This window comes from Gouania willdenowi, chromosome 17, assembly GCF_900634775.1.
Source record: "Gouania willdenowi chromosome 17, fGouWil2.1, whole genome shotgun sequence".
NCBI classification, from domain to species: Eukaryota; Metazoa; Chordata; class Actinopteri; order Blenniiformes; family Gobiesocidae; genus Gouania; species Gouania willdenowi.
Genome location: NC_041060.1, coordinates 5,751,620 through 5,767,832, shown reverse-complemented (window position 1 = coordinate 5,767,832; position 16,213 = coordinate 5,751,620). Strand labels below are relative to the sequence as shown.

The following is a 16,213-nucleotide window of genomic DNA, read 5'->3' as shown; positions in this document are numbered from 1 at the left end:
TTATCTTTGTAAAACGGATGTTTATTGATTGTCTTTTCCCATGGTTGTGGACCTGCAACAGAGAGTAAAGTATGAGTGAAACTAAATACAAAATGTGTAATTGTCTGATAAATGAACTTACTTTGTATCTCTGGTCTGGTCCCAGGTGTTCCGGCTAAAAGATTCCCCAGAGAGCCGGAGCACCTTAAGAAGGTTCCAGGAGGGACCATTGTGTGAGGAGCAGGAGGGGTGTTTGATTTTAATGTTGTGCTAAATTAGATGTTTGTTTTAATGTAGATATCGTTAACTTAATAAAACATATATATTTGGTAGAGGTAATGAAATGTTTTTACATTGTTAGATTTGTAAGGTATAGTGTGAAAGAAAAAAATTGTTGTTTTTAAGAATTTTCCTGTGCTGCAGAATAGGCTGGGACTTAATCATCTGTCGGCCTATAAAAGCTGCTCAGCTTCATTGTTGAAGAAGAGTGCTGCAGGATGTGAGCTATGTTTGGAGCTCTGCACATGTTTTAAACTTGTTTTTTTGCCTATTTCTTTGTAAATACTTTTCTACTTGGAAATCATTAATAAATACACTTTGGTCTGCACCTGGAAACGTGGCCTTAGCTGTACTCTGTTCCTCCAACCGCTTAAATGAAACGGCCTACCTATGACAAGTATGTAAATACTCATCAAGAGCTAAAGTAACAATCAATCCAAAGGCTTTATATAAATATAAGTGATAAAAAATAGTGAAAGATATTCATTAACAGATTTCAGGATGACTCAAACATTTCATAAAACTCCAGTGCTAAATGCTTGCCTTCATACATGTTTTACATCTTGCTTTGATAGTCACATAATTGTGTTATTATCTCATATCTATCAGTAGATTTGTGTTATTGGATGATTTACTTATGCTTGATGTTCCTTATAAAATCCTCTAGATGGCAGTTTCTACCTTTTTATTGCCTGTCATTTCAAACTACTCTTTCACAAAAAGTCTGCAGAAATAAATCAATGAGTTCCTTTAATGTGGTTTCAGTTGTTTGTAACATTTCTACGAGATTTCAAACAAAAATATTTGTTGCTTCTAAAGGGGTCAAAGTGAGCCAAACGTCAGTCCATAATTAAAAACGTCCCACTGTCTTTTACAGTAGATTAAAATGTATACACTTCATATTTGTACTCACTGTGAAATGTTGAAACAAACTCTCCAAACGAGGACAAATCACACATGGAAGCAAAGATACAGAGTTTCTTTCGTATAAAGTTAGTTCTTTAAAATCGAACATGTTGTTAAACTGAATTTATTTCAACCTTTAATTAATTATTGACCAAGTTTTCTATTTTAAAACATTTTTCTTTCAACACATAGACAGATTCTAGGATTCCTTTACAATGATATGTACCCAAACATAGCTATGGAAATGGCAAAACATATAAATCTACAACAGGGGTGTCAAACTCATTTTAGTTCAGGGGCCAAAAGGGGACCAGTTCAATCACAAGTGGGCCGCAGCTTTAATTCCAACATTAATGTGCCCAAGTTTGCACTTCCAGTTATAAATTAGACAAAGTGACAGATACTTAAATGTCCAGTGATTTATTTATTTTTTGACGAATTTTTATTTTATTTTTTTTATTTAATTTGGGGAGATTTTGTGGAAGAATTTGAGAAGAATTTAGAGTTCTTTCAACAACAAATTTACAATTGAATTATTTGGTCATTTACACAATGATACATGTTTTCTCTTTCCCATGTGAGCCAAATCAGTTGCTCTGAAGAGCCAGATTTGGCTCGTGGGCCTTGAGTTTGACATGGGAGCGAAAATGTTCTGGTCCAGTTTGGTGCACGCGCGGGGTTCAGTTTGGTGCGCGCGCGGTCCATTTTGGTGCGCGCGCGGTCCAGTTTGGTGCGCGCACGTGGGGTCCAGTTTGGTGCGCGCGCGGTCCAGTTTGGTGCGCGCGCGCGGTCCAGTTTGGTGCGCGCGCGGGATGCAGTTTGGTGCGCGCGCGCGGTCCTGTTTGGTGCGCGCGCGGGGTTCAATTTGGTGCGCGTGCGCGGTCCAGTTTGGTGCGCGCACGCGGTCCAGTTTGGTGCGCGCGCGGGGTTCAGTTTGGTGCGCGCGCGCGGTCCATTTTAGTGCGCGCGCGGGGTCAGTTTGGTGCGCGCGCGCGGTCCAGTTTGGTGCGCGCACGTGGGGTCCAGTTTGGTGCGCGCGGTCCAGTTTGGTGCGTGCACGTGGGGTCCAGTTTGGTGCGCTCGCGCGGTCCAGTTTGGTGCGCGCGCGGGTTTCAGTTTGCTGCGCGCGTGCGGTCCTGTTTAATGCGCGCACGTGGGGTCCAGTTTGGTGCGCGCGCGTGTGTGTGTGTGTGTGTGTGGTCCAGTTTGGTGCGCTTGCGTGGTCCAGTTTGGTAAATAAATACCAAATAAATAAATATTTGTGCTAAAATGACCAACAACTTAAAAAAAAAAATCGTCATTATTCATTAAATAAAACCTTGTTTTATCTTTAGTTCTTTATTTATTTTATTGTTTATTTTTCAATATGCCACTTTTTCTGCCTATATGAGTTAAAATACAAGTTTTCTCTAAACAAAGGTGGTTTTTCTGCTACATAATGATTCCTGGGATTGCTAGTGTTTCTCAGTAAATGCCTGCATTTGCAAAATACACTGTGTACTTTGCAGACATAACAATTATCCCAGCCTATTGTTTTGTACTAGATTACATTTCAATTAGCATAAGATGGCAAAATGATTGGTGATTCAGATAAGAGTTGATATTATACAAAATATTCATAAATATTAACAGAAAAGGAACCAACAATACAATCACAACATATTGTGAAAGGGACTTGATAATAATAAATACTATAACTGTTTTATCCCTAATGCTAATCGATATGTATGAACAATTTTTAAAAAATTAAAAAAAAAAAAAACATGTAATAACATTAACTGATAACTGACGTTTATGAAGCAGACATATTGTTTCAAGTATTACTATTATATGATTATTTTTTTCACATTAGATACATGTAACTGGACATTTATATTCAACACTTTTCAGCTAATTTTAGGGCCATCTGCTAACCTTGATTTTAATATAATCATTACAGATCATGACCACACCCTTAGATATTTTTTATACTTCTTCACGTGATTGCAGTGACTTTTACAGTCGGCCTATTGAAAATGGAGTATGTAAATACTCATCATGAGCTAAAGTAACAATCAATCTAAAGGCTTTATATAAATATAAGTGATAAAAAATAGTGAAAGATATTCATTAACAGATTTCAGGATGACTCAAACATTTCATAAAACTCCAGTGCTAAATGCTTGTGTAACCCATGTGAACTAGAGGCCAACTTCCTGCCATGGTTTTATTGTGACGAGCCCGCCCTACACCTTTAAAGTCCCTGGCTCCTCCCCCTTCACTCTTGTTTGCTCCACTGAATGCTGTGATGGCTGCTCTCACTGTGGCGTCTGCATGGTCGGCTTACTGATGGAAAATCACCACTGAAACACAACCTTCATACGAAATACCTGGATGAACATCTTCTCCTATAAACTAGATATCTCTCCACTCACCGGTGAGTCGTTTCACATTGTACTTCAATGTGTTTTATTAAGTATTTGGCGGATTTGTGGTGTACCAGACTCCATTGAAATTCCTGCAAAATTAAGCCACCATTAGCTGCGGAACACACAGGGTCAGTCTGACCATTTGCACTTTTATTTAAGTAATCCTTTTATTTTCTAATTTATAATCAAAGCCGAATTGTTAAATAAATAGTATTATAATAAATTAATACTTTGCCTTTTTTAGTTTTGATTGATTTTGACCATTTCTGTTACTTTTTGAAAGAAATGCCCATGGGCTATGTGGTCTTGAATAGGCTTTGATCTACTGAATGAAATGATTTATTTGAAGAATCTATTTAAAACATGCATGTTTAATTTATGATATGACTTAGCTTTACAGCTAATGATGTTGATTTAAAAGTGCACTTTATTCCTTTTGATCTCTGAAAATATAGAATGAAGCTTCAATTTGATTTACCTTGATATGGATTTTTCTGCTATGATTTATAGCATTTATTGATAACTGTTTATTTAATTAACAATGACAAATTGTTTAAATGTGCTAAGGTGAATGTATTTTCTGTTTTAAAAAAATACTTAAGTTAATTCCTGTTTGACTGATTGTTGTTGGCCTTGTTTTATAGGTCAGGTTTTTATGTTAGTCCTGGATCACCTACCACTCTCGACCACTAGATGGCGAGCCACCACCCAACCACCGCTGCATCGCGGTAGGAATATTTGATCTTTTTGTTTCCTCGGACACTCGGACCTAATACTTGGAATATACCCTGGGGACCTTTTCTGTTTTGTATTTTTTTTCCCCCAATGCGAAAGAACTTTGCGAAACCCTTCGCTTTTGAACTTGGCGAAATCAAACAAACTGAACTGAACTCACCAAAGGAAATGAACCTTGAACTGAACTTTGACTACAAGTTTTGAAAGAAGAAAATATTGTCTCAGTTTTGTAATTGTATTTTGGTTGTTTGTTTATTGCCTATACCTGATTATTAATAACTAAATAATATATATCAATATAAATTGACTCCAAATATCTTTAATATATATAATAGCTTTAATATACATATACTAAAACGAAATCCTTGTGTCTGTGTCCAATTATTCACACACCTTGGCTCTACAGCCGAACCTATTTCTGTTGACCTTTTTCGCAGTCAGTTCCTGAGCCCTCGTGTGTTATTGATTTGTTACACCTGTCATTTCAAACTACTTTTTCACAAAAAGTCTGCAGAAATAAATCAATGAGTTCCTTTAATGTGGTTTCAGTTGTTTGTAACATTTCTACGAGATTTCAAACAAAAATATTTGTTGCTTCTAAAGGGGTCAAAGTGAGCCAAACGTCAGTCCATAATTAAAAACGTCCCACTGTCTTTTACAGTAGATTAAAATGTATACACTTCATATTTGTACTCACAACGTTGAAACAAACTCTCCAAACGAGGACAAATCACACATGGAAGCAAAGATACAGAGTTTCTTTCGTATAAAGTTAGTTCTTTAAAATCGAACATGTTGTTAAACTGAATTTATTTCAACCTTTAATTAATTATTGACCAAGTTTTCTATTTTAAAACATTTTTCTTTCAACACATAGACAGATTCTAGGATTCCTTTACAATGATATGTACCCAAACATAGCTATGGAAATGGCAAAACATATAATTCTACAACAGGGGTGTCAAACTCATTTTAGTTCAGGGGCCAAAAGGGGACCAGTTCAATCACAAGTGCGCCGCAGCTTTAATTCCAACATTAATGTGCCCAAGTTTGCACTTCCAGTTATAAATTAGGCAAAGTGACAGATACTTAAATGTCCAGTGATTTATTTATTTTTTGACGAATTTTTATTTTATTTTATTTTTTAATTTGGGTGATTTTGTGGAAGAATTTGAGAAGAATTTAGAGTTCTTTCAACAACAAATTTACAATTGAATTATTTGGTCATTTACACAATGATACATGTTTTCTCTTTCCCATGTGAGCCAAATCAGTTGCTCTGAAGAGCCAGATTTGGCTCCTGGGCCTTGAGTTTGACATGGGAGCGAAAATGTTCTGGTCCATTTTGGTGCGCGCGCGGGGTTCAGTTTGGTGCGCGCACGTGGGGTCCAGTTTGGTGCGCGCGCGGGGTTCAGTTTGGTGCGCGCACGCGGTCCAGTTTGGTGCGTGCGCGGTCCAGTTTGGTGCGCGCACGGGTTCCAGTTTGGTGCGCGCGTGCGGTCTAGTTTGGTGCGCGCGCAGGTTTCAGTTTGGTGTGCGCGTGCGGTCCTGTTTGGTGCGCGCACGTGGGGTCCAGTTTGGTGCGCGCGCGTGTGTGTGTGTGTGGTCCAGTTTGGTGCGCTTGCGTGTTCCAGTTTGGTAAATAAATACCAAATAAATAAATATTTGTGCTAAAATGACCAACTAAAAAAAAAAAAAAAATCGTGATTATTCATTAAATAAAACCTTGTTTTATCTTTAGTTCTTTATTTATTTTATTGTTTATTTTTCAATATGCCACTTATTCTGCCTATATGAATTAAAATACAAGTTTTCTCCAAACAAAGGTGGTTTTTCTGCTACATAATGATTCCTGGGATTGCTAGTGTTTCTCAGTAAATTCCTACATTTGCAAAATACACTGTGTACTATTCAGACATAACAATTATCCCAGCCTATTGTTTTGTACTAGATTACATTTCAATTAGCATAAGATGGCAAAATGATTGGTGATTCAGATAAGAGTTGATATTATACAAAATATTCATAAATATTAACAGAAAAGGAACCAACAATACAATCACAGCATATTGTGAAAGGGACTTGATAATAATAAATACTATAACTGTTTTATCCCTAATGCTAATCGATATGTATAAACAATTTTTAAAAACAAAAAAAACATGTAATAACATTACTGATAACTGACATTTATGAAGCAGACATATTGTTTCAAGTATTACTATTATATGATTATTTTTTTCACATTAGATACATGTAACTGGACATTTATATTCAACACTTTTCAGCTAATTTTAGGGCCATCTGCTAACCTTGATTTTAATATAATCATTACAGATCATGACCACACCCTTAGATATTTTTTATACTTCTTCACGTGATTGCAGTGACTTTTACAGTCGGCCTATTGAAAATGGAGTATGTAAATACTCATCAAGAGCTAAAGTAACAATCAATCTAAAGGCTTTATATAAATATAAGTGATAAAAATAGTGAAAGATATTCATTAACAGATTTCAGGATGACTCAAACATTTCATAAAACTCCAGTGCTAAATGCTTGCCTTCATACATGTTTTACATCTTGCTTTGATAGTCACATAATTGTGTTATTATCTCATATCTATCAGTAGATTTGTGTTATTGGATGATTTACCTCTGCTTGATGTTCCTTATAAAATCCTCTAGATGGCAGTTTCTACCTTTTTATTGCCTGTCATTTCAAACTACTCTTTCACAAAAAGTCTGCAGAAATAAATCAATGAGTTCCTTTAATGTGGTTTCAGTTGTTTGTAACATTTCTACGAGATTTCAAATAAAAATATTTGTTGCTTCTAAAGGGGTCAAAGTGAGCCAAACGTTTATTACTGTTTATTAGTTTGTTTACTTCGCTCATTGTGAACATCCAGATCTTAGGTCATTCAAAGATTCCACACATTACACGACAGGAAAAAATAAAAAATAAAAATAAAAATAAATAAATAAATATGTATACATTAAGAATATCAACCGCTAAATGATGCCTGACCGAAAGGGGTTTAGGCTGAAGTCTAGACTTGTTTTGCCTAACCCCTTATACAACTGTAACACTACTGTATGTCCAAAGATGACATAATTATACAGTTTATCTCATACCAACAATGGAAACATGTAAGCACAAAACATAAACTTCAACGATCAAAATTATATTAAGCATCCTCGATCAACTTCTTTTCTAATGTTTCATTCAAGTGTTCTATACTTCTCTAAAATATTTAACTTGTACATTTTCTTAAACGCATGAATAGTTTTGGAGCCCTTAAGTTGTATAGGTAGACCGTTCCACAGATCAACTCCTTTGACTGATGAACACCTCCTCTTAGTGTTACTCTTCGCCATGGGTTTTTGTAGCAGATCAGTTCCTCTGAGGTTATATCTTGATTCTCTAGTTTGAAACATCTTTTGTAAATAGTGAGGAAGCATGAGATTGTGAGCCTTGTACATCACAACTGCTGTGTAGACATCAACAAGATCATGCAATTTTAAGATATTTAATCTAATAAAAAGTGGATTTGTTGGAGCAAGGTATTCTGAATGGCTGATCACTCTAATTGCTTTCTTTTGTAATAAGAAGATGGGTTGTATATTAGTTTTATAGGTATTCCCCCATATTTCCACACAATAGCTAAGGTATGGAAGGATGAGGGAATTGTACAGTATATATAATGCATTTTGATTCACAGAGGTTTTTATTTTATACAGTATGGCAATAAGTTTGGAAATTTTTGTCTTTAGTGTATTTATGTGTGCTTTCCAATTTAACTTATTATCAATATTGATTCCCAAAAACTTTGTAACATACACCCTTTCAATTTCTACCTCCCCAATTTTGATTCGACATGGTTTGTTTACTTCCTTGTTTCCGAATATAATATATTTAGTTTTTTGCAGATTTATGGAAAGTTTATTTACATCAAACCAGTTTTTAAGTATCTTAAGTTCAGTTCCTACTGTGTTCAAAAGCAGCTCAAGATCTTTTCCCGAACAATACAAACTGGTATCATCGGCAAATAGAATACATTGTAATTTGTTGAGGACTTCGCTGATTTCATTAATGTACATAATAAATAGTTTAGGTCCCAAAACGGAGCCCTGAGGAACTCCGTGGGTTATTTTTGCCTCCATTGAGTTGATATTATCAATATGTACATACTGATTTCGGTCACTTAGATAACTTTTTAGCCAATCATGTGCTAAGCCCCTGACACCATACCTTTCTAATTTACTTAAAAGCAATGAATGGTCTATTGTGTCAAAGGCCTTGCTAAGGTCAATAAAGACTCCAACAGCATACTCTCTGTTCTCAATAGATGTTGATATCTTTTCTACTAGTTCCGTAACTGCCATTGAAGTGGACCTATTGGATCTAAAACCATACTGATGTTCACTTAACAGGTTATGCTTGTCTACAAAGCTATCAAGTCGTTTCACAAATAGCTTTTCCAGTATTTTTGAAAACTGCGAGAGTATTGAGATCGGTCTGTAATTGGTAAACTGTTGCTTTTCTCCACTTTTAAAAATAGGTATTACTTTGGCAGTTTTCATTTTACTCGGAAAGATACCCATTGAGAAAGACTGATTACATATATACATGAAAGGAGTAACAATAAGATCAATGATATCTTTCACGAGGACCATATCTATATCAGATCCATCTGTTGATCTCTTAGTTTTGAAGGAATGTACAATTTCAATGATTTCGCTCTCACTAACACTTTTAATGAAAAGTGAGTTTAGATTATTTTTAATATTCATTTCTTTAAATTCATTGGCATTGCTTGGTAGCACAATTTCATTGGCTAACTTCGGCCCAACACTGACAAAAAACTGTTAAATGCATTAGCAATTTCCTTTTTTTCACTGATGATTGAATTATTCATTGTGAAGTAATTTGGATATTCTTCCTTTTTTCTTCCATTCCTGATAATGCCATTCAATACCTTCCAGGTACCCTGGATATCACTCTTGTTCTGCTCCAGCAATTTGTGATAGTATGCTTTTTTATTGAATCTTATTATTTGAGTTAACTTATTTTTGTACATTTTATATCTTTCTTCAGTTTGTTTAGTCCTTTGCTCTAAATGTACTCTATAGAGTTGTTGTTTTCTTTTACAAGCCTTAGCTATGCCCTTGGTTATCCATGGTTTATCCTGGCTGCTTTTGTTTTTAGTATAATATTTCTTACACGGACAGTGCTGGTCATACAATTGGATTAGGGTAAGTAGGAAGGCATTGTATGCCTTATCAGGGTCAGGAGTTGCATACACTTCTTCCCAAGTTTGGGCACATAAGTCCCCCTTGAGAGCAGCAATAGCTTCAGGTGTTCGATGTCTTACATATTTGAAATCATTTATTTTGGTTGTAATATTTTGCAATTGTTTAAAAATACTAAAAATAGGAAGATGGTCAGTGATATCATTGATAAGTACTCCAGCTGTAATTTGACTTGCTAATTGATTAGTAAATATATTATCTATTAACGTTGATGTGTCCGTGGTAATTCTGGTTGGCTTAACAATAAGGGGAAAAAGAGAGTTGCTATACATAGTATTAATGAAGTCTGTTGTTCTTAAATTTTTCTGAGGGTTCAGTAGATTGATATTAAAGTCACCACACACAAAATGGACCTTGTTTAAATTACTAAAAAGGCAGTCCATTTTTTTATTGAAAATGTCTAGACATGATCCAGGTGTTCTGTACACACAACTAACAACAATATTTTTAGACTTTTCTACAATAATTTCACATGTTATACACTCCAGAACATCATCGATGGTGGTTGACTTGCTATCAATCTTTTTAAACCTCAGATCTGTATCTATGTATAGTGCAACGCCCCCACCTCTTTTATTTATCCGATTTGTAGTGAACAATTCATATCCATCTAATTGAACTTCACAGCACCTATCTGCATCCAACCAAGTCTCAGAAACAGCAATGACACTGAATTTATTAAACTGATTAAGATATTGTTTAATTTCGTTATAATTTTTGTTCAAACTCCTACTATTAAAGTGTATAATGCTAAAGGCTCCATTCATATTAATGCGTTTAAATTGCTCGTCAGTATAGTAATCACAATCATTAATTATATTATTAAACAAATGCTTATCCGGATCTATGTCACAGCCAAACTCATTTACTCTATAATTTGTATCATTTGTACCATTTATATATTCTGCGTCATTGTTATCAATATCCACTTCGCTCAATTCATCCTCACTGTCATACATTTGTTTTTAGTTTTATCATACACACACATTCCCCCCGAAAGCGCATAGCGTTGGACACACCCAACCACAAGACCACTCACGCTCATGGAGCACATACTCACGCACACGCACGAAGGACACGTACACACACAACGTACACATCCACATTTATGCCCAAGCGACGCGCTGACAATCACACACACGCGCACAAACAGCACGCAATCAGACGCACGCAGAAAACTACTGTCTATTTGGAGATGTCCCGTACAGTTCCCAGTACTCCCAAGTCCAAAGTCCGAGTATTCGAAATATTCATATCCACTTGTCGACTCCACTGAGTATTATTAGAACTCACTGTCATTATATCCTTTGAGAAAAAAGTACCAAAACGCAAGCCTTCCATCCAACGCAAGACGAACACACTGTCCATTTGCAGAGTTACAGTATATCCTCAGTCTAACAGAAAAATATCCATCAATCCATCGCCTACTTCGTGTTAAATTATTCCTCCAGGAAACATCCGCTGCGTAACTAAAAATAATAATAAGGCTAGATGTGGCCTGTGAGCATCCATGTCCTCCCATCTGGGCACAATTGTCTTTCCCATAAATACTGTGACTTATCTTCTCACGAGTTGTAAGTATATTCAGAGGAATTTGCAACATTATTTGATTTGGTCAAGGTCTTTCATTTCTCTTACCAGTATGACTTTAGCTTGTTCCGGAGTGTGCCCATTTAGCTGGATGAATATCTTACAATTCCTCGTCCATGTCGCTTTGATCTTCCCATTTTTTTTCAGGATACGCGCTTCTCTGGCAATTCCAGCCGCTTTCTTTGTTAGATGATCATTCAGATACACAGACGTTCCTTTTAACTTCTTTCCTTGACGCATGAGTTCCGTTTTATGTTTGCGATTTGCAAAACGCAAAATAATAGCTGGATTAGCCTTGTCCTTCCGCGGCAAAGTGTGGCATGCCGAGATGGCGGTCGGATCCAGGTAGACGTCCTTCTCTGCCAGAAAGTTCACAACTTGCTCTTCCAGCGTTTGCAAATCCTCGGCATGTGCATCCTCACTTATATTTCTGCCATCCGTAGTTGCTCTGGCGTAAGAGCGCGGCTTGATTGTAAGACCTGTAATTATAACATCTTCCATTCTGGTGTACTGCTCGAGGTTGTCGATTCTTATCTCAAGCTCCTCGATGGTTTTGTCTCTTTCTCTTACGATATTTTTAAGTTGTTTCACTTCTTCAAAAAGTTCCGCCAGCTTAATCAGCTGTTGCGTCACTTTCGTTAGCTCCCCAGACATACGATTTAGAGATTCCCGGATTTCCTCCATATCATTCTCCATCTTTGCCTCCGCTGCTTTCTTCGGTCCCATCGCAAACTTTTCCTGTGCTACTTTTTGTTTCTTACTCACACTTTAGGCAGGAAAAAAACGTATCTTTGATGCTTAAGCCTGCAACACGTCGCAGGGCGCAGCCATAATTAAAAATGTCCCACTGTCTTTTACAGTAGATTCAAATGTATACACTTCATATTTGTACTCACTGTGAAACGTTGAAACAAACTCTACAAACGAGGACAAATCACACATGGAAGCAAAGATACAGAGTTTCTTTCGTATAAAGTTAGTTCTTTAAAATCGAACATGTTGTTAAACTGAATTTATTTTAACCTTTAATTAATTATTGACCAAGTTTTCTATTTTAAAACATTTTTCTTTCAACACATAGACAGATTCTAGGATTCCTTTACAATGATATGTACCCAAACATAGCTATGGAAATGGCAAAACATATAAATCTACAACAGGGGTGTCAAACTCATTTTAGTTCAGGGGCCAAAAGGGGACCAGTTCAATCACAAGTGCGCCGCAGCTTTAATTCCATCATTAATGTGCCCAAGTTTGCACTTCCAGTTATAAATTAGACAAAGTGACAGATACTTAAATGTCCAGTGATTTATTTATTTTTTGACAAATTTTTATTTTATTTTTTCATTTAATTTGGGGAGATTTTGTGGAAAAATTTGAGAAGAATTTAGAGTTCTTTCAACAACAAATTTACAATTGAATTATTTGGTCATTTACACAATGATACATGTTTTCTCTTTCCCATGTGAGCCAAATCAGTTGCTCTGAAGAGCCAGATTTGGCTCCTGGGCCTTGACTTTGACATAGGAGCGAAAATGTTCTGGTCCAGTTTGGTGCGCGCGCGGGGTTAAGTTTGGTGCGCGCGAGCGGTCCAGTTTGGTGCGCGCACGTGGGGTCCGTTTTGGTGCGCGCACGTGGGGTCCAGTTTGGTGCGCGCGGGGTTCAGTTTGGTACGCGCGCGCGATCCAGTTTGGTGCGCGCACGTGAGGTCCAGTTTGGTGCGCTCGTGTGGTCAAGTTTGGTGTGCACGCGGTCCAGTTTGGTGCGCGCTCGCGGTCCTGTTTGGTGCGCGCGCGCGGTCCAGTTTGGTGCGCGCACGTGGGGTCCAGTTTGGTGCGCTCGCGTGGTCCAGTTTGGTGCGCGCGCGCGGTCCAGTTTGGTGCGCGCGCGCGGTCCAGTTTGGTGCGCGCGCGCGGTCCAGTTTGGTGCGCGCGCGCGGTCCTGTTTGGTGCGTGTGTGTGTGTGTGGTCCAGTTTGGTGCGCGCGCGCGGTCCTGTTTGGTGCGCGCGGGGTTCAGTTTGGTGCGCGCGCGCGGTCCAGTTTGGTGCGCTCGCGTGGTCCAGTTTGGTGCGCGGTCCAGTTTGGTGCGCGCGCGGGTTTCAGTTTGGTGCGCGCGTGCGGTCCTGTTTGATGCGCGCACGTGGGGTCCAGTTTGGTGCGTGTGTGTGTGTGTGGTCCAGTTTGGTGCGCTCGCGTGGTCCAGTTTGGTGCGCTTGCGTGGTCCAGTTTGGTAAATAAATACCAAATAAATAAATATTTGTGCTAAAATGACCAAAAACTAAAAAAGAAAATCGTGATTATTCATTAAATAAAACCTTGTTTTATCTTTAGTTCTTTATTTATTTTATTGTTTATTTTTCAATATGCCACTTATTCTGCCTACATGAGTTAAAATACAAGTTTTCTCTAAACAAAGGTGGTTTTTCTGCTACATAATGATTCCTGGGATTGCTAGTGTTTCTCAGTAAATGCCTGCATTTGCAAAATACACTGTGTACTATTCAGACATAACAATAATCCCAGCCTATTGATTTGGCTCCTGGGCCTTGAGTTTGACATGGGAGCGAAAATGTTCTGGTTCAGTTTGGTGCACGCGCGGGGTTCACTTTGGTGCGCGCGCGGTCCAGTTTGGTGCGCACGCGCGGTCCATTTTGGTGCGCGCGCGGGGTTCAGTTTGGTGCGCGCGCGCGGTCCAGTTTGGTGCGCGCGCGGGGTTCAGTTTGGTGCGCGCGCGCGGTCCAGTTTGGTGCGCGCACACGGTCCAGTTTGGTGCGCTCGCGCGGTCCAGTTTGGTGCGCGCGTGCGGTCCAGTTTGGTGCGTGCGTGTGTGTGTGTGTGGTCCAGTTTGGTGCGCGCGCGGGATGCAGTTTGGTGCGCGCGCGCGGTCCTGTTTGGTGCGCGCGCGGGGTTCAGTTTGGTGCGCGCGCGCGGTCCAGTTTGGTGCGCGCGCGCGGTCCAGTTTGGTGCGCACGCGCGGGGTTCAGTTTGGTACGCGCGGGGTTCAGTTTGGTGCGCGCGCGGTCCAGTTTGGTGCGCGCACGTGGGGTCCAGTTTGGTGCGCGCGCGCGGTCCAGTTTGGTGCGCGCGCGCGGTCCAGTTTGGTGCGCGCACGTGGGGTCCAGTTTGGTGCGCTCGCGTGGTCAAGTTTGGTGCGCACGCGCGGGGTTCAGTTTGGTACGCGCGGGGTTCAGTTTGGTGCGCGCGCGGTCCAGTTTGGTGCGCGCACGTGGGGTCCAGTTTGGTGCGCGCGCGCGGTCCAGTTTGGTGCGCGCACGTGGGGTCCAGTTTGGTGCGCTCGCGTGGTCCAGTTTGGTGCGCACGCGCGGGGTTCAGTTTGGTACGCGCGCGGTCCAGTTTGGTGCGCGCACGTGGGGTCCAGTTTGGTGCGCGCGCGCGGTCCAGTTTGGTACGCGCGCGCGGTCCAGTTTGGTGCGCGCGGTCCAGTTTGGTGCGCTCGCGGGTTTCAGTTTGGTGCGCGCGTGCGGTCCTGTTTGGTGCGCTTGCGTGGTCCAGTTTGGTAAATAAATACCAAATAAATAAATATTTGTGCTAAAATGACCAACAACTAAAAAAAAAAATCGTGATTATTCATTAAATAAAACCTTGTTTTATCTTTAGTTCTTTATTTATTTTATTGTTTATTTTTCAATATGCCACTTATTCTGCCTACATGAGTTAAAATACAAGTTTTCTCTAAACAAAGGTGGTTTTTCTGCTACATAATGATTCCTGGGATTGCTAGTGTTTCTCAGTAAATGCCTGCATTTGCAAAATACACTGTGTACTATTCAGACATAACAATTATCCCAGCCTATTGTTTTGTACTAGATTACATTTCAATTAGCATAAGATGGCAAAATGATTGGTGATTCAGATAAGAGTTGATATTATACAAAATATTCATAAATATTAACAGAAAAGGAACCAACAATACAATCACAACATATTGTGAAAGGGACTTGATAATAATAAATGCTATAACTGTTTTATCCCTAATGCTAATCGATATGTATAAACAATTTTTAAAAAAATTAAAAAAAAAAAAAAAACTTGTAATGACATTAACTGATAACTGACATTTATGAAGCAGACATATTGTTTCAAGTATTACTATTATATGATTATTTTTTTCACATTAGATACATGTAACTGGACATTTATATTCAACACTTTTCAGCTAATTTTAGGGCCATCTGCTAACCTTGATTTTAATATAATCATTACAGATCATGACCACACCCTTAGATATTTTTTATACTTCTTCACGTGATTGCAGTGACTTTTACAGTCGGCCTATTGAAAATGGAGTATGTAAATACTCATCAAGAGCTAAAGTAACAATCAATCTAAAGGCTTTATATAAATATAAGTGATAAAAATAGTGAAAGATATTCATTAACAGATTTCAGGATGACTCAAACATTTCATAAAACTCCAGTGCTAAATGCTTGCCTTCATACATGTTTTACATCTTGCTTTGATAGTCACATAATTGTGTTATTATCTCATATCTATCAGTAGATTTGTGTTATTGGATGATTTACCTCTGCTTGATGTTCCTTATAAAATCCTCTAGATGGCAGTTTCTACCTTTTTATTGCCTGTCATTTCAAACTACTCTTTCACAAAAAGTCTGCAGAAATAAATCAATGAGTTCCTTTAATGTGGTTTCAGTTGTTTGTAACATTTCTACGAGATTTCAAACAAAAATATTTGTTGCTTCTAAAGGGGTCAAAGTGAGCCAAACGTCAGTCCATTAATAAAAACATCCCACTGTCTTTTACAGTAGATTAAAATGTATACACTTCATATTTGTACTCACTGTGAAACGTTGAAACAAACTCTCCAAACGAGGACAAATCACACATGGAAGCAAAGATACAGAGTTTCTTTCGTATAAAGTTAGTTCTTTAAAATCGAACATGTTGTTAAACTGAATTTATTTCAACCTTTAATTAATTATTGACCAAGTTTTCTATTTTAAAACATTTTTCTTTCAACACA

The 16,213-nt window shown here is 38.5% G+C and overlaps 1 long non-coding RNA gene across 1 annotated transcript; it reads right to left on the bottom strand.

Moving 5' to 3' along the window:
* Positions 1-358, bottom strand: LOC114479855 (uncharacterized). Its single transcript, XR_003676026.1, has 2 exons — positions 122-358; positions 1-52 (listed from the first exon to the last, which is right to left on the bottom strand). It is a non-coding gene; the product is annotated as an uncharacterized LOC114479855 (long non-coding RNA).
* Between the last annotated feature and the right edge of the window lie 15,855 nt (positions 359-16,213).